The sequence below is a fragment of the Mobula hypostoma genome, chromosome X1, assembly GCF_963921235.1.
Source record: "Mobula hypostoma chromosome X1, sMobHyp1.1, whole genome shotgun sequence".
Lineage (NCBI taxonomy): Eukaryota > Metazoa > Chordata > Chondrichthyes > Myliobatiformes > Myliobatidae > Mobula > Mobula hypostoma.
Genome location: NC_086128.1, coordinates 43,753,942 through 43,774,206, shown reverse-complemented (window position 1 = coordinate 43,774,206; position 20,265 = coordinate 43,753,942). Strand labels below are relative to the sequence as shown.

The 20,265-nt window shown below is 39.2% G+C and overlaps 1 long non-coding RNA gene across 1 annotated transcript in view; it reads left to right on the top strand.

Moving 5' to 3' along the window:
• LOC134340457 (uncharacterized) overlaps positions 1-19,614 on the top strand; it is a 30,959-nt gene extending 11,345 nt beyond the window's left edge. The window contains exons 2-3 of the long non-coding RNA XR_010016556.1: positions 13,746-13,832; positions 19,566-19,614. This is a non-coding gene — a long non-coding RNA (uncharacterized LOC134340457). The remainder of the gene's footprint in view (positions 1-13,745; positions 13,833-19,565) is intronic.
• Positions 19,615-20,265: the final 651 nt, after the last annotated feature.

Here is a 20,265-nt window from a genome sequence, read left to right as displayed (position 1 = left end):
TCTACTCATGGTAATATTGGAATGGTTTTAATACCATCTGCCTTTAATACCATCGTTCCAAATAAACTGATTCCTAAGCTCCGGAACCTGGGCCTTAGCACTCAGATCCTGCAGCTGGATCTTCAACTTCCTCACAGACAGGACCCAGGCTGTAAAAATAGGGGACAAGCTCTCCTCTACAATCACTCTGAGCACCAGTGCCCCACAAGGCTGTGTACTCAGCCCCCTGCTGTACTCACTGTACACCCATGATTGTGTAGCCAAGTTTCCATCAAACTCAATATATAAGTTTGCTGATGACACAACAATTGTAGGCTGTATCTCGGGTAATGATGAGTTTGAGTACAGAGAGGAAATTAAGAACCTGGTGGCATGGTGCGAAGACAATAACCTATCCCTCAACATCAGCAAGACAAAAGAATTGGTTGTTAACTTCAGAAGGAATAGCGGACCTCACGACCCAATTTACATCGGTGGTGCGCAAGTGGAACAGGTCAAAAGCTCTAAGATCCTCAGGGTCAATATCACAAATGACTTGACTTGGTCAAACCAAGCAGAGTGCACTACCAAGTAGGCCCACCAGTGTCTTTACTTCCTGAGAAAACTAAAGAAATTTGGCCTGTCCCCTAAAACCCTCACTAATTTTTATAGATGCACCGTAAAAAGCATTCTTCTAGGGTGCATCACAACCTGGTATGGAAGTTGTCCTGTCCAAGACCAAAAGAAGCTGCAGAAGATCGTGAACACGGCGCAGCACATCACACAAACCAATCTTCTGTCCATGGACTCACTTTACACCGCACGCTGTTGGAGCAATTCTGCCAGGATAAAATCAAGGACATGACCCACCCAGCCAACACACTTTTCATCCCTCTTCCCTCCGGGAGAAGGCTCAGGAGCTTGAAGACTCGTACGGCCAGATTTGAGAACAGCTTCTTTCCAACTGTGATAAGACTGCTGAACGGATCCTGACCCGGATCTGGGCCATACCCTCCAAATATCCAGACCTTCCTCTCAGTTTTTTTTGCACTACCTTACTTTCCATTTTTTATTTATGATTTAAAATTTAAATTTTTAATATTTACTAATTGTAACTATGTTCAATATCTTTAATATTTAATATTTGTAATCCAGGGAGTGTGAAGCGCAGAATCAAATATCGCTGTGATGATTGTACATTCTCGTACCAATTGTCTGGCGACAATAAAGTATAAAGTATGTATCTGGTTGAGCAAAAGACCAGGATTTAATGACATATTGTCCTTGACTGGCCTATGTTTTTATTTTCAACACAAGAATTTCTGCAGATGCTGGGAATCCAGAGTAACACACATGAAATCTTGATATAGTCTGCTTTGCCCATCACACTTCACTGGATACACGGGAAAAATAGATGTCATCTGGAAATCGAGAGCTAATCTATCTACTGTATACTTAACTCCTCACTACACTCCACGTCCTGGTCATGCTGGAAGGTATACTCTAAGTACAATTGGCACAATTACAATTACACATGGCAACCATGGAGATTGCGATTATCGTCCAAGAGAATCAATGATTGGGATTACTCAAGGGAGCCCTCCAGTATGAAAAACTAAAAACACTGAGTTGGTCTGAAAGCATCCATAGCTGGGCTGTGCATTTTTAAATATTACATGCATTAAGGTAAATTGCTGCATTAGTTTATTGACGCATGTACTGAAAAACAACGAGAAGCTTTGTTTTGCATGCCATCCATACAGACACTTCTTTACAATAGTGTGTTGAAGAAGTACAAAGGAGTGATGCCTTCCATAGTGAAAGAGGTTACTGAATAGCATTGGTTTGTCAGTGTTCGTGCATCGTTGACGTCAATGAGGACCTTGACACCATTATGATGGTGTTAAGACTGGCGCGTGATTGGGATTTAAGTGGGGGAGAGTTGCGCAGCGTCAGCCTCACTCTCTCTTCCCAATTCCCATCTGGATCCAGTGGCAAGACAGAGTCGAAACGGCTGGAGATGGGACTAAGTGCAGTGGATGACCAGGATGTCTTCTGTGTCTTGTCCTGCACCTATTTTCTATGTTTCTATGTTTCTATGATGCTTGCAGAGACCGCCTTCTTGACCGTTGGGACTTCCATTGATCTTGCCCGTTCAATCCGCCGGAGTCTATCTTCACATGCTGGGATAGACAGTAAAGAGCGGCCAAATGGACAACATATTAAAGTACCCTGGCAACTTTTGAGCAAACTCCTAAACACATTAGGCACTGTAACTTGAGAAGTTCATAACATCAATGGGGAAATAGCAAAGGAAAATTAAAATTAATGACCTTATTTGAATGTCCATTACGATAAAGTTCATATTTCCAATTTCCTACCATTGATTCCATGGTATAATTTCAAATCTTTTAATAAAATAATCTGTTGCTCATTATGGTAAAGTGTAAGATGATTTTTCTTTCATTTGAACTCAATATATTGGATACAGGAATATTTAATAAATAACATTTTATATTTTGAAGCCTGATTCTATATCTAAATTATGTTTTGTTAGATACGGCAAAAAGAAATTGCTTTTGATCAAACATTATTAAAAACCTGCAAGGACCTAATAAATTATTGATACATATTTTATTTATTTATTCCCAACATTGTTAAGTGGCTTGTGTTTATTTTGGTCCTCGTCTCTCTGCATATCTATACAAAATATTGAATATATTATTCCACTCACAGTCTCCCACATAGCTCTACCAGGAATAACTTGTCAAATTTTGATTACCACCTCCCTGGGTAAGTAGCTGAGGTTTGTTCACTTAATATACATTCACGACATCAGACTGGCTACCCAGCTTCGGCTTTCGGATTAGCATGGGGAGCAATGGCAGGCAACCTTTCTTAATGCATAATATGTTGCACCATCCACATCGCAGTGTGAAAGGAAGAACTTACTTCATTAAAAAACAGACACTGCTTGAGATAATCTATAGATCAGGTGGAGTCTGTGAAGAGAGAAACACCGTCAGCATCACAGGTTGATGGCATTCCATCTAAACAGGTTATCAATTTGAAATATTAACTCTGCTTCTCCCTCCACTTACGCTGCTTGACCCATGGTAAGTCAAAGCATTGACTGACTTTAGTGTAACACAACGTACTTTCTAGACCAGTTTAGCTTTTCAGTCAATGGCCTCTCAAGATGCTTAGGAAAGATCAATTGCCAGGTTTACATCAAGAATGTCTTGGCATGCAACTTGTGGCCAGCATTACAGTTTGAATTATTCTTCATTTTCCATGTGGAGTAGATGATATCAGTATTCATATTCCACATGACTAAGCCCTGTCCTTTAACTCCAAGGAAGATTTAAAACCATGTTTTCTGAAATTGAATCAAATTGAGCTGTTAGTTCTTTATACTTCATACATCACCTAAACGATGGTTCAGCATCAACTGTGTAAATGTTAACTCTCATTTCCCAGAAGGGAAACAGTCTTGAGTGCATTCAAGCTTTAATGGTGGAAATTGCTTGTTGCTCCAGATGTCTTTATTTTTGTTGAGTTAGTTGGCATTAGAATAAATGGCAGAGTTGCTCAACTGGACTGGGAGCCACTCAGTTGGATTTGATCTGATCACAACTGTAATTTAGAATTGTGTCCATATGGTCAGCCAGGATTGTATACTGTACCTCGGGAAAAGTAGACTCAGTCAAAGTTAGAATAGAAGGAATTTGAGCTGTCCTTGCCCATGACTTTCATTGAGGTTTCAGGCCTGCTTCTTCCTGTTTTTTTTTTACACTTTTAACCTAGTATTGATGAACAGGTGAGACACCTGTCCAGAGTGAGATCTCGGTGTTTTGGGAGGTGGATGTGTGTAAGTCACCTTCTGGAGAACAAAACTAAAAGTTATTGCTCAGTAAAGTTGTTGTTCAGGCAGATCACTAATACTTGAAATAGAGGTAGATACCCTAGGTATCGAAATAATATTCAATGTGGTCAGTGTTGCTTGTGAGTATCCTATTCATTCCTCCACTGTTAATTGTGTTTGTCATGCCTTGGTCCAAAAGAAACTTCCAAGATTCATTGTAAAATATGTCCAGTATTTCGATGTTGGAAAAAGACATGAAGTGCACCAAACCTTGCAGCTGACTGTTAGTCATGTCACAGTGATAGTTGTAGTACTCAATAAGCTGATAAAACTATATAAACACCACTGAGCGGCTGTCCATAAACACAAAATAATCTGCAGATGCTGGGGTCAAAGCAACACTCACAACATGCTGGAGGAACTCAGCAGGTCGGGCAGCATCCGTGGAAAAGATCGGTCGACGTTTCGGGCTGGAACCCTTAAAGGTTCATTTCCAAACTTCAGTATCAGGAAGTGTCATTTTGCTGTTGTAAAGTCTATAAACCTTTCCCAATGATTCCATTGGTTCCAAGGACTTGGCCAGAACATTACCTTCATTCTCTGAGGTCCATCAACACATACAGCAGGTTAGTTTCTGAACCATGTTTTTATAGACATCAAGCAGTGGCAGAAGGAGGATGGACCACCATCTTTATGCATTATCAGCTGCTTCTCCTGGTTGCTACATGATACACAATAGACAATAGACAATAGGTGCAGGAGTAGGCCATTCAGCCCTTTGAGCCAGCACCACCATTCACTGTGATCATGGCTGATCATCCACAATCATTATCCAGTTCCTGCCTTATCCCCATAACCTTTGATTCCGCTATCTTTAAGAGCTCTATCCATCTCTTTTTTGAAAGCATCCAGAGACTTGACCTCTACAGTCTTCTGGGGCAGAGCATTCCATATATCCACCACTCTCTGGGTGAAAAAGTTTTTCCTCAACTCCATTCTAAATGGCCTACCCCTTATTCTTAAACTGTGGCCTCTGGTTCTGGACTCACCCATCAGGGGGAACATGCTTCCTGCCTCCAGCGTGTCCAATCTCTTAATAATCTTATATGTTTCAATAAGATCCCCTCTCAGCCTTCTAAATTCCAGAGTTAACAAGCCCAGTCGCTCCAATCTTTCAACATATGACAGTCCCGCCATCCTGGGAATTAACCTTGTGAACCTACGCTGCACTCCCTCAATAGTAAGAATGTCCTTCCTCAAATTTGGAGACCAAAACTGCACACAGTACTCCAGGTGTGGTCTCACCAGGGCCCTGTACAGCTGCAGAAGGACCTCTTTGCTCTTATACTCAATTCCCCTTGTTATGAAGGCCAGCATGCCATTAGCTTTCTTCACTGCCTGCTGTACTTGCATGCTTGCTTTCAGTGACTGATGTACAAGAATACCTAGATCTCGTTGTGCTTCCCCTTTTCCTAACTTGACTCCATTTAGATAATAATCTGCCTTCCCGTTCTTACACCAAAGTGGATAACCTCACATTTATCCACATTAAACTGCATCTGCCATGCATCTGCCCACTCACCCAGCCTGTCCAAGTCACCCTGCATTCTCATAACATCCTCCTCACATTTCACACTGCCACCCAGCTTTGTGTCATCGGCAAATTTGCTAATGTTACTTTTAATTCCCTCATCTAAATCATTAATGTATATTGTAAACAGCTGCAGTCCCAGCACTGAACCCTGCGGTACCCCACTGGTCACCACCTGCCATTCCGAAAGGGACCCGTTAATCGCTACTCTTTGTTTTCTGTCAGCCAGCCAATTTTCAGTCCATGTCAGTACTCTGCCCCCAATACCATGTGCCCTAATTTTGCCCACTAATCTCCTATGTGGGACTTTATCAAAGGCTTTCTGAGAGTCCAGGTACACTACATCCACTGGCTCTCCCTTGTCCATTTTCATAGTTACATCCTCAAAAAATTCCAGAAGATTAGTCAAGCACGATTTCCCCTTCGTAAATCCATGCTGACTTGGACCAATCCTGTTACTGCTATCCAGATGTGTCGTAATTTCATCTTTTATAATTGACTCCAGCATCTTTCCCACCACCGATGTCAGGCTAACCGGTCTATAATTCCCTGTTTTCTCTCTTCCTCCCTTCTTGAAGCGAGGGACAACATTAGCCACCCTCCAATCCACAGGAACCGATCCTGAATCTATAGAACATTGGAAAATGATTACCAATGCATCCACGATTTCTAAAGCCACCTCCTTAAGTACCCTGGGATGCAGACCATCAGGTCCTGGGGACTTATCAGCCTTCAGACCCAAGAGCCTATCCAACACCATTTCCTGCCTAATATAAATTTCCTTCAATTCATCCATTACCCTAGGTCTTTTGGCCACTATTACATCTGGGAGATTGTTTGTGTCTTCCCTAGTGAAGACAGATCCAAAGTACCTGTTCAAAGTACCTGATGTTTTGGATTCTCCTCACGAGGGATGTAGAACACACATTGAGCACGTCATTGCCATAAATTTCGGCCATGATTCTTCAGGCATTTTGGGTAGGTGCCATCGATTCTGTCATCCTCCCAAGGTGGTCGCCAGAACGATCTCCACGCCTTTGTGGGAAAAGCTGCCAAAAAGATGGAGACACAAGAGATAGCAGATGCTGGAATTTGGACCATCACCTGGTCTGCTGAAGGAGCACCGTGAGTTGAGCAACTTCTGTGCGAGGGAAGGAATCATTAAAGCTTTGGGTCAAAATTGTGCATCCTCATGCAGGTTTTCAACCTGAAGCATCAAAAATTCCTTCCCCACCACTCCTACCCCATGAATCCTGTTCATTCCTCCAGCAGAACGAATGTTGATAACAAAAGATGATGGTTGAGTGCTATTTTGCAGAGGCCCTTTATTACACTGCACTTATTTTCAGTGGTGCCCTCTGTCATTGAGATGGCAGTGACCATGAATGAAAATAATTGCAGTGTGAAAAGCCAACCACAGTGTAATGTGCCTTGACCCTTAGTGTCTCATGTGAGGTCAAACATGCTTGGAGAGCTCATTATAGGACAACTATTAATCTGCATCCAGATTCCATTAGGTTGAATTCTAACAAGTTGATCACTTCCGCTTTTTATTGCACACTTCCTTCTACCTTGAGCACCTAAAGGTGTTTTACCTTTAGGTGCTAAATGTTAAATCTGGACCACTTGTTTGGCTTAGCAGATGTTAACTCTTCTGGAAGAAATGGCATTAATACAGCACTTTTCATAGCCTCAGGTTATGCTAAAGCACTTGTGTAAGCTTGAATTGTTTACTGTTGTATGTAGCAAACAAGGCAATTTATGCACAGCAAGGTCCCACAAGCTGAATTGAGTTAATGGTCCAATAATCTGCACTAGTGATACCGGTAGAAAGATATTTTTTAGCACCTTGGGGAAAATTCCCCATTCCTCTTCCTCAGAGAAGCACAGGAAACTTAGCCTAAATTATGCTCTCAAGATTTAGTAAGGAGATTTACTGATGAAAGACCAACCTTTGAGACACAGCAGTCTAAATAGAATCTCATCTAGCAACAATTGTCAATCTATAATGAATGGGGAGACTCTTTGAAATTTTTAATTCTGATGTTACTCCTCCATTGGTATTAACATCAAGAAAATAATTTATGGTTTCCTATAAGCTGAATAGGCTGTCCCAAATGCCCGAAGCAGAAAAAAGATGAAATATGGTGATCTGAAAGTTGAAAATGATAAAAAGCTATATATACATATAAATAATATTCACACATACCTGACATTTAATTTATTAAATTTACACTTTCAGCCATAAACACTTCTCTGGTCTGAAGACACTCTGAATTTTACCTCTCTAAAATATGAATTAATATTGCTCTGGTTAAATAAGATATGTGTTCATAGGACACCAGATTATTAATTGGCTTTAATCACACTGTTGGGTTAAAATGACAATTTCAAATGGCACTCTTTAATTCTTATTTCAAACTGATATTAAAAAGTGTTTGGTGATAAATTCAGACAGTGTATGAAATATACAATGCTTAATACAACTGGTGTGAAATTTGAATTATAAATGGAAATCCATTTTTAGTTTTGATTTCTCAAAAACTAACAAAATCATTCCAAGTAATATTGCTTTTTAGTGGGTTAGTATCAAAACAAAATAGTTTGCTTGATTATTTGAATGTAGCAATAAATGTAGCTTTGGGTAATTTTGAATTGTTTATCAAAGGTATCATTTTTCACTGATGCATTGACATTCACTAATGTGAATTTTAATATACCCAGAGTGAACTTTACCCTGAATTATGTGAATAACTTGCTGAACAGCTTTCCAGTTATGATGCACTTTGGTGCTGATCCATGACAAGAATAATTTCATAGTGCAAGGTACACACAGCATGCAAAGAGGTAGGGAGAGCTTAAGTCAACTAAATTCAGAGTATTTAATTTGGTGGGAAATGAAAACTTAAAAATAAGTTCAAATTTGAAAGAAGCTACATTAGGTTAGCATACTTTTGTTTTCTATAATCCTTTCCTAAAACCACTTCAACCCAAAGTTTCCTGAAAAGACCTTTCTGATCATGTATTTAGCCTTCTCTTGGCTCTTCCGGCTTATTGTTTGTAAGGCGTAACTTATAGGCTCTCTCAAGGAACAATATAGAGAGATTAAGGTATAGCTTTAATATGAACATAGAAACATAGAAAATAGGTGCAGGAGTAGGCCATTCGGCCCTTCGAGTCTGCACCGCCATTCAGTATGATCATGGCTGATCATCCAACTCAGAACCCTGTACCAGCCTTCCCTCCATACCCCCTGATCCCTTTAGCCACAAGGGCCATATCTAACTCCCTCTTAAATATAGCCAATGAACTGGCCTCAACTGTTTCCTGTGGCAGAGAATTCCACAGATTCACCACTCTCTGTGTGAAGAAGTTTTTCCTCATCTCGGTCCTAAAAGGCTTCCCCTTTATCCTCAAACTGTGACCTCTCGTTCTGGACTTCCCCAACATCGGGAACAATCTTCCTGCATCTAGTCTGTCCAATCCCTTTAGGATTTTATACGTTTCAATAAGACTCCCCTCAATCTTCTAAATTCCAACGAGTATAAGTCTAGTCGATCCAATCTTTCCTCATATGAAAGTCCTGTCATCCCAGGAATCAATCTAGTGAACCTTCTTTGTACTCCCTCTATGGCAAGAATGTCTTTCCTCAGATTAGGGGACCAAAACTGCACACAATAAAAATCTATGGATCAACTTGATCATTGACGCAAGAACATAAGTTTTATTTTCAAGTTATTGAATTCAGGCTTCACCTGATAAATATGTTAATATTTTATATTTAGTTATTTCTCAAGATTTTCATTGTACTCTTAGGTATAGTTTTACAATAACACTGGCATGAGTCATCTGTCTGAGTGGATCTATTGAACAAACAGTACTGGTCTTAACAAAGAGACCAAGCTGGCTGAAGATTCTTGTCCTTCCTATTTTGGTGAAACATTACATATTTCTGCATTGTCTCTTCTACAATAATCTGGCCACCGAACCTGCATTAAAGGCCATTGACACTTCAACGCTCGACAGCTGCCTTATTACCCCTAAAGCCAGTTGTGTGTTCAATGATGACTGCTGTATTGCAAGTAACAGATGTTAAGAAGTATTGATCACCTGGCCAATTCAGTGGTAAATAATTTGTCAAAACATTTTCAAATGAAAACTATATAGCTATTACTATCAACCTAAGACTGCCAATTAAATAGCATTAAGAGATAGATGTATATCTCCTTTTTGGAAACTCTACTTTACAAAAGCTCAAATTTATTTTAAGTACCAGATACTGAAAGGCCTAGAAGGTGTGGACATGGAGAGGATGTTTCCATTAGTACGACAGCCCAGCATCCAAGGGCACAGCCTCAGAATAAAGGGGCATGCCTTTAAAACTGAGGCAGGGACTAACTTCTTCAGCCAGAGGGTGGGGAATCTGTGGAATTCGTTGCCACAGAGGGCTGAGGAGGCAAGTTATTGAGTGTATTTAAAGCAGATATTGACAAGTTCTTGAATGGTGAGTGGGTTAATGGTTATGGGGAGAAGACAGATGAATGGGCTTAAAATGGGCTGAAAGGCCTAATTCTTTTCTTATGGTCTAAATGCATTTATTTATTCTGATAAACACAAGCAATGTGGAAATCCAGAGCAACACACACAAAATGCTGGAGGAAATCAGTAAGTTGACCATTTATTCATTTCCATACATGCTGCCCGACTTGCTGAGATCCTCCAACATTTTAATTGTGTTGCTATTTATCCTGATAATACTTTTATGTTCTGTTTTAACATCAAGAAATTTCTTCATAAATGTTATATCTGAATATAAGGTAGTGGCTGGAAACATAGACCCACAAAGGAAGATAGTTGTGATTATTGAAAATCAGTTATCCTAGAGCATTGCGGCAGGAGTTTGAAGGGAGAGAGTAATAGGCCCAGCCATATGCTGTCACTTCATCTTCTATTACCTCCTTCTTTAAAAAGGTCAGGCATAAGAACGTTTGCTGATGATTGCATAATGCTCAATTCCTTTCATAATTCCACAGAAAATGATGTAGTTCATGCCATAATGCATAGGGCCAAAATTACATTTAAACATTGGCTGGTATGTAGCAAGAAACATACTTACTACACAAGTCTAACCACCTACACTTGACATTCAATGGTATTATCATCCCTGTATCCCCTATTATTAACATACTTTGACAGGGAAGTGTCACTATTGACTAGAAATTCAGCTGTACCAGCGAAATAAAACCAAAGTATCACTATCTTGCAATGAGTGACTCATCTTTGGACACCCCAAAGCCTTTTCACCATTTATAAGACTGAACTCAGAAGTGTGATGTAATGATTTCAACTTCCATGCTTGGAGGTAAGTCAATGACACTCAAGGTGTAGAGAGGCAAGAGGTACATTGGCCTTTATTGCTAGAGAATTTGACTACAGGAGTGAAGGTATTTAACTTTCTGCAGAGGGGCCTGGTGAGACTGCACCTGTAATAAGGTTTAATTTTGGCCTCCTTTCCTAAAAAAACACACACAGTGTCTAAGATAGGGTATAGCAGGATTCACCCGGGACTAGGGCTGCATTCTCCAGAGTTTTCAGAACAAGAGGTAATTTTATTTGAACTATTTGCACCATCGATAACTCCAAAAGACTGGAAGTTAGTAGAGTAAATACTGAAAGGCTTTTATTAGCAGTAAAATGTGACCTCCACCATGCTGAGTGTCTGCCCCTGGACTAAGAGGAGGAGCAATGGCGCAATCGCCTTTATTCAGGGTCTGTGGGAGGAGCCACAGGAGCAGTCAGCAGAGGGGTGTGTCCAGACAGGTAACCCGGTTACAACATATAAATATAGTTTATCACAAGAGTTTTTCCAGAGTTCAGCAGGGTGGTACTGGGAGAATGTTTGCCATGCCGAAAGAGTCTAGAACCAGGGTCACAATCTTAAAGAGTAGGCCATTTAGGACCAACATGAGAAGAGTTTTCTGCACTCACAGGGTGATGAATGTTCTGAGTTCATTCAAAATAGAAATTGTTAATTTCCTAGATAATAAAGGAATCTAGAGATATTGGATAGCGCAGGAAAATAGAGTTTAGGTAGAAAGATCAGCCCCAATCTTGGTGAATGATGGAGCAGACACGAAGAGACAGACAGCTTATTTTTATTCTCAGTTCTTATATTCTAATTATGCTTCCATATCAGAGGAGTCCATTTGGCTGGTGTCCCATTCTCCACCCTAAACATTCATTCCTTCCACTCATAGTGCTGAAGAGTGTACCATCCACACAATGAACTGCTGTTACTGGTTTGGGATACTCCTTCAGCACCTTCCAAACATGTGACATCTACAATGGAAAAGGACAAGAGCAGCCCAAGCATGGAATACCTTGCACATGCAAGTTCGCAACAAGCTGCACACCGCCCTAACTCTGATAAATATCGCTGATCTTTTGTGTGGGTCTAAATCCTGGAATTCCCTCCCCAACAGTACAATGGGAGTACCATTACCAGAAGGACTGCAGTGGTTCAAGAAGGAAGCTCCTCACTGCTTCTCAAGAATAATTGGAAATGGATGATAAATGTTGTTCTTTTCAGTGACACCCATATCCCTAAATAAATTGGGAAGACCCCAGCTGATATCTATTTCATATAAATAAGTATAGTTGTTTTGTTTTTTTTTAATTTAGGCTAAGGACTTAAATGTTTTAGTCATTTAAATGATACATTTATATTAAATTTAGCTTCTTGCTTATTATCCACAAGAAGACATACTAACATCTTTTATTTGTGTCAACCACACTAATTTATTTTCATATTCATTTCTAACTTCCTAAGTTTCCTTCATATTTTCATAACAGTATCATTCTTGTAAGGTTCTGTTTTAGCAAATAAAATGTTTCCTCATTGTTGTAAATATTTTATAATGAAAGGGAACTACAAGTATTAAAGCAATGGTCTAATATTATATTTTCAGTGTTCAATACACATCTCTGTATACATTTTCCCATTTATTGTAATCTATTTTTTCATTAAATTTACTGACAGAGAAAAATGGGAGCCTTGGAGGTGGAATGGAGATGACCGCTTTGAGAAGTGGAAAGGTTCACGCTCGTGAATTAGCAAATGCTATGTGACTGTTATGACACCCCACTCAGGCAGAAACTTAACCAAAGCTGTATCTTTCACATTGAAATACTTGAAAATAATGCAGTTTCCTTGGATAAATCTCATATTTCTAATGGTATTCAATTGAAGTTTGCTTAGCAGGGAGAAAGCAAGGAACTATTGATCCACTATGAGCTTCACACTTCAATGGTCTAGCACTGATGGAGTAGATTCCAACATCAACTCCATCTTCACTCCAGGGAAAATGCATTCACTGGAAGAAGGCTGAAATGCTGCAAATCAATCTATGTCCAGGATTTGGTAACTTTTAGTAAGGAGAAGATAATCAGTAAATGGCAGCATCTGAAGGTTCTGGTGGAAGGCCATCAGCATGAGCTACTTACTCCATCTCCAAAGGCTCCTCAACCTGAAACATTAACTCTGTTTCTCTTTCAAAAAATGTTGTCTTACCTGTCAAGTGTTCTCAATTTAATTCTGGATTTGTTTCCATAACATTTGTACTTTTTTATATTAATATCCTCTGTTCCTTAAAAATTGGAAATCATAAGCTTCAGATATTTAATTGATTTTTTTTGTAAGGGTCCTCCTTGAGAAACAGAGCAGTAAAATGAATTGTCTTGAAATGTTAAAGTATTTTTTGCAACCAATATGATTTAAAACATTTCAGATGTGGTACTTGTGATACTTTTCCAATATTAGTAGCACAGTATCTGACAGAAAATGCAAATTTAAGAGAAGTGCACTATTTCATGATTAAATGATAGTAAGGATCAGCTATCTCAATGTGCGATCCCAAGTGACATATAAAATGACCCCGTCATCAAAGGAGAAAATAGGTCTTAGTAATCAGTCATAAATTTCAGTCACCAAGGAGACCATCTGTTCATTCTATTTTTGTTCTATATCCAGAATGCAAAATCTTTTTAAAGTTTTTTAATTGTTGTATCCATATTTTACCTGCTCATTTTCTTCCCCTTCTCTGACATGCTTATTTTACTTTCACCTCCCCACTGGTGCCCCTCATCCTTCCCTTTCTCCGATAATCCACTCTTCTCTCCTATCAGATTCCTTCCTCTCCAGCCCTTTACCTTTCCCACCTGCCTGGCTTCATCTATCACCTTCTAGCTTGTCCTCCTTTTCCCACCCCCCTCCCACCTTTTTATTCTAGTGTCTTTCCCCTTCCCTTCCAGTCCTGAAGAAGAGTCTTGGCCTGAAAAGTTGATTCTTTATTCATTTCCATGGATGCTGCCTGAACTGTTGAGTTCCTCAAGCATTTTGTGAGTATTGCTTTTTTAAAAAAAAATACTTTTCCTTTGCATGGCTCTACTCCCCAGAATTTGGATTTCAGAATCAGAATCAGAATCAGGTTTATTATCACCGGCACGTAATGTGAAATTTGTTAACTTAGCAGCAGCAGTTCAATGCAATACATAATATAGAAGAGAGAAAAAAATCAATCATTCAATCAATCAGTTACAGTATATGTATATTGAATAGATTAAAAATCACACAAAAAACAGAAATAATATGTATTTAAAAAGTGAGGTAATGTTCATGGATTCAATGTCCATTTAGGAATCGGATGGGAGAGGGGAAGAAGCTGTTCCTGAATCACTGAGTGTGTGCTTTCAGGCTTCTGTACCTCCTACTTGATAGTAACAGTGAGAAAAGGGCATCCCCTGGGTGCTGGAGGTCCTTAATAATGGACTCTGTCTTTCTGAGACACCACACCTTCCAGATGTCCTGGGTACTTTGTAGGCTAGTGCAAAGCCTACAATGGAGCAGATGAAGATTACAATCCTCTGCAGCATCTTTCATTCCTGTGCAGTAGCTACCTACCCCCCACCTCCCAATACCAGACAGTGATGCAGCCTGTCAGAATGCTCTTCATGGTATATCTATAGAGGTTTTTTGAGTGTATTTGTTGACATGCCAAATCTCTTCAAACTCCCAATGAAGTATAGACACTGTCTTGCATTCTTTATAGTTGCATCAATATGTTGGGACCAAGTTGGGTCCTCAGAGATCTTGACACTCAGGAACTTGAAACTGCTCACCCTCTCCACTTCTGATCCCTCTATGAGGATTGGTATGTGTTCCTTTGTCTTACCCTTCCTGAAGTCCACAATCAGCTCTTTCGTTTTACTGACATTGAATGTAAGATTGTTGCTGCAACACCACTCCACTAGTTGGTATATCTTGCTCCTGTATGCCCTCTCATCTCCATCTGGGATTCTACTAACAATGGTTGTACCATTAGCAAATTTATAGATGGTGTTTGAGCTATGCCTAGCCACACAGTCATGGGTATAGAGAGAGTAGAGCAGTGGGCTAAGTGCACCGGTGTTGATCGTCAGCAAGGAGGAGATATTGTTCTATTTATTATAAATTATTATAAATTACTATAATTGCACATTGCACATTTAGACAGAAATGTAATGTAAAGATTTTTACTCCTCATGTATGTGAAGGATGTAAAAAGTGAAGTCGATTCAGTTCAATTCAATACTATCACCAATCTGCACAGATAGTGGTCTTCCAGTTAGGAAGTCAAGGATCCAATTGCAGAGGGAGGTACAGAGACCCAGGTTCTATAACTTATCAATCAGGATTGTCGGAATGATGGTGTTAAATGCTGAGCTATAGTCGATGAACAGCATCCTGACATAAGTTTTTGTGGCTTTACACATAAGCGCAGCTTCTAGGCAAATAAATTTTTAATAAAATCATCAAAATTAGAGTCTGACCTTGTTCAGAGTTCTAAATGGTGAAGCATTTTGGTTAATTATTAAAATACCAAAAACATATGGTAGGTATTAATTTTCCAATAGGATTTTTGTTCATATGTCTAGATGCACAGAATGGTGTGCCTAATTATTATTTGGAATCTGACATATGGATTATTTCAACTCAAATTGAATGAAATTTTAATCAGATCATCAATATTCTGATGCATGTTTATTCTACAATGAATTGGTCCACCCAGGGACCATTATATGAATGTGAATTTGTAATGAATTCAAAGAAAATGATCCAAGAATGCAGAAGATGGATTACATTTTTGTATTGTTTGATATTTTTGGAAGAGTTTTTAATATTTCAATTGCAGGTTTATAAAAACTTTTAGAACTAGTTGGTTAAAAAGGAAAACAACAGGAATTCTGCAGATGCTGGAAATTCAAGCAACACACATAAAAGTTGCTGGTAAACGCAGCAGGCCAGGCAGCATCTCTAGGAAGAGGACAAAGGGTCTCGGCCTGAAATGTCGACTGTACCTCTTCCTAGAGATGCTGCCTGGCCTGCTGCGTTCACCAGCAACTTTTATGTGTGTTGGTTAAAAAGGACATTGGAACTGATTGTAACTTTTCAAATAGATCTAAGCAAAAAAAAATTCATTTCATACACAAGAGGCCTCCGTGGAAAGTAGACAATAACATGAAAACTCACAGAAAGATATAAAATGTGATTTATTTTATATTATTGTTATATGCACAAGTACATGTACACACAGGTACAATGCAAAACTTACAACAACTTTAAAGGCACATAGCATCAAATATGCAATATTCACAAAGAAAAACATATATATAAATTATACTCAATTTTTACAAGAAAGAACACAACTAGAACAAAAGAAGTCTATTGTGGTGCAAAGTGGGCAAAATTGGTCATGTACAGCATTGTGATGTTGAGGTAGTGGTAAGGGTTGAGCAGGTTGGTTCAAGAACCGAATAGCTGAAGGGAAGTAACACACATCAAAGTTGCTGGTGAACGCAGCAGGCCAGGCAGCATCTCTAGGAAGAGGTACAGTCGACGTTTCAGGCCGAGACCCTTCGTCAGGACTAAATGAAGGAAGAGCTAGTAAGAGATTTAAAAGTGGAAGGGGGAGGGGGAGATCCAAAATGATGGGAGAAGACAGGAGGGGGAGGGATGGAGCCAGGAGCTGGACAGGTGATTGGCAAAAGACGTATGAGAGGATCATGGGATGTTCTTACAGCTGTTTGTATTTGACTTCAGGCTTCTGTACCTTGCCCCAATGGTAGCTGTGAAAAGATGGCATGGCACAGATGGTGAAGGGAAGTGAAGGCTAGTGAAGGTGAAGGGCCTCAGTCTGCTGCATCAGACTACCTAACAGAGAGAAACTTGGCTTTTAGAATGTGAATGAACTGAAGGATCAACAGTGCTTACAACAACAGTGCTTTTAAAAGACAAGTTGAAGGTTGATGAAATAAACATGACAATGACAGGGAAATAAGTGCAAATTAGAGTGGGTGTTTTCAATAGTATAGAAGGGACACCTTCAGAGTAAGGCAGATTGACTAAGGAAGGAAAAAGGATGAAAAAAAGAAAAATATGATACTTTAAAGTGGAAAGAATAAAAAAGAAAAATATGATAATCTAAAATTTAGCTTTTTTAAAATGCTCAACAAAATTTAATACACAGGGAATAAGATACTTCACTTGTAATAGTTAGCTTTCAGTGACAGAGAATTTTGTAAACATGTATGACAACAAAGAGATATCAGGTAGTTTGTTGGATATCAGCTTTAGGACAACTGAGCTCTGCATCTATGTCTCAGCTAGAAAGTTGTCTTACTATGAAGACCACCACTAGCCCATGTTGTTTGGAAGGCAGGGCTTGAAGACTGCATGATGATTTGACAGGGCTTGAAGACTGCATTGTGAGTGCAACCAGACGATCAAATTATTTTGATAATGGCCCGATATTCAGCAAGCCTGGGTGCTTTGAGCTGAGATGCTGCTGGAACAGCACACAAATATCTGAGATATATAAGTGGCTCCTTGATCATAGAAAATATAACTTTGGAAGGAGGAAATGTCAATCAAGTGCTGTATGTTGTGTGCTAATACAACAGGTCAATAATTGCAGAATTGTTTCACTGTGGATATGTTGTAATAGTGCTGCGTGTAAAACAAAAACCTGCTGGTTCTTTGTCTGAAATGCAACTCTATGTCAGACATAGATAATAAAGCACAGCTCACCAGTCCACCATTTTCCCTATACCATCAACATGACTTATAGTCTCCTGAGTGACACCTTGGATTTCCCACCTGTTACCCTCAGTCTGCAACAGACGTAATTCCATTGCCTGCTGCTTACAGTATTATTCAAAAGGATGAGTACACAGTGCTCCAGCTTCAACAATTGAATTCTTAATTATTGTATTGTAATAGATTATACTATAAACATGAATGTTCACAGAGGCAAATATGGATTAATAAACACAAAAATTGATCCCACTTTACCTGTAAAGAAAAATACTTCCCCTGCCCCATCATTACTCAAATCAGCAATTTTCTTATTCAAATATTGATGTGTAATTCAATAAGGTGGTAGAGAAAGCTAAATAGGAAGATCAACATTTTGTAATCATCTATAACGCTATTCCCTGCAGAGTGAACCTGACAGAATCACAGATGTTATGCAGATACTCTCAAGATGTTAACACTTTAGCCAGAAAGTTAAAATAATTAAAACTACGTATGCTGGGAGCTGAAGCTGAACAGGGACAGGCATTTAATTCCAACGGTTCTGAGCAGGAAAGATTTCACAAAGGACAGAACTTTTTCTTCTTACTTTCTGACATTTGCCTCAAGGAATCTGGTCTCTTTGCTTTCTGCTAGTTATATTTTATTAACGCCTGAAAAATTTGATCTGATGAAATTTAGAACTAGGTAGCAGTTTTAGAGAAATACCAACCAGCTAGGGACTTGGGTACCTGCACATTGCAAGGACCAGGTACAGAGTGTGCAGGAGGTCAGATTCCGGGCATACTTGCAGTCAATAAAAAAGAACTTTCTCACAACACATGCAGACTCATAAGATTCTTACTTTTCACGGCACACGTAAGTGTAACCTGGTGAATCAGTGGTTCACTTGCACTTCTTCCAATTCAATGTACTGCATTTGATGCACTTGACGAATTTGATTAGATTTGATTTTTGATACCTTCAAAAGGCAGTGCCTCAAGAAAGCAGCGTCCATCTTTAAAAACTCTCACCATCTAGGACATGCCCTCTTCTCATTACAACCATCAAGGAGGAGGTATGAGAGACTGAAGAAGCTTCACCCCCTCTGCCATCGGATTTCTGAATGGTCCATGAGCCCATGAACACAACCTTATTACTTTCCTCCTTTTTTACACAATTTATTGATTCATCAGTATAACCTACAATATATTTTTTTAAAGTCTTGTGCAGTACTGCTGCTGCAAACCAACCCATTTGATGACATATGTTGGTGATAATGAACCTGATTCTGATTTTGATTCAATGTGGTATTCTCTGCAATCGAGAAACCAAAAGCAGGTCTGGTAACAGTTTGGTAGGGCTCTTGTTTTTTTTTGTAATTTATTTTTTATTGAATTTCATCATCAAACAAACATTACCATAAGATATATTTCAGATACTGTACATATATATCATATAGTCATATTTGCCACAAATCTCCACATAATACTTATCTGAGGTATACACTTATAGAAAAGAGAGGGAAGACAGAACAAGTAAAAGGAGAAAACTTTGTAAAAGTAGGGAGTGATTTTTTTTTACAACATATTCATTGGTTTGTGAGAATAAAATCAGGCCTATGAGGTGTTATGTAGTTAAACCATTTTTCCCAGTATGAATCAAATTGTTCCAACTTATGATTAACAGATGTTGTTATCTTCTCCATTTTGTAAATGTCCATTGTAATTTCCATCCATGCGTTTAAAGTTGGGCTCTCCTGTAATAACCATTTCCTGGTAAGAGTCTTTTTACCAGCCACCAGCAATATATTCATTAAATATTTATCTCTTTTCAACCATTCTTGAGGTATATACCCAAAATATATGGTCTTACTTTCTAAGGGTATTTCACATTTAAAGATGTCTTGTAGGGCATTGTGTAAGGGTTCCAGTTTTTAGGGCGTAGAGGCGACAATGACTTTCCTGTTGCCTGCTACTTTAATTCTCCATTCTATTCCCATTTTGATTTACCTCCTGCAGCATCCTGTTATGACAGTCCAAAGCAAACTGCAAGAGCAACATAGCTTCCATCTTGACACAACACAAAGAATGTTGGAGGAACTCAGTGGGACAGGCAGCATCTTTGGAGGGAAGTAGACAGTTGACGTTTTGGATTGAGACTCTGTATCAAACGCCGTGCTGACTACCAAACACAATGTCAAGTTGATCAATACCAGTAAAGATGCTTTTTCTGTCTGCTTCAGAAATGCCGTTTCTGCTCTAAGTCTTCCATGACATTGGCTCTGTTTTACCCTCTTTATTAGCGTAGACTGACCTGTCAGTTACATCTGGCAGCCCTATTTGCATTTCTCTGTTTGTATTATCAGTATCTAACTATGTTGTAGTCCATCAACCACAACACATCTGCACAGTATCACTGGCCTCACCCAAACACAAATATTCTCTCTGCCCTCTCTCTTTCTCAAATTGACTTGTTTTCCTCTCTTTCAAGTTCTGACAAAGGGTCCTCCACCTGAAACATTGACTCAGATTTTCTTTCCACAGTTGCTTCTCGACCTGCTGAGTGTTGCCTTAATTTTCTATTATAATGTAAGGCAACAGGTCTTTAGGAAGTCTTTTTAGTTGATGAAAAAGAGTGAGTAAAATCAGCAATGATCTGGATAGCAGAATTGCAGCAGTGCTGGTGGTAAAGCTGAAGGAGATGGTAGTGACAAGCTAT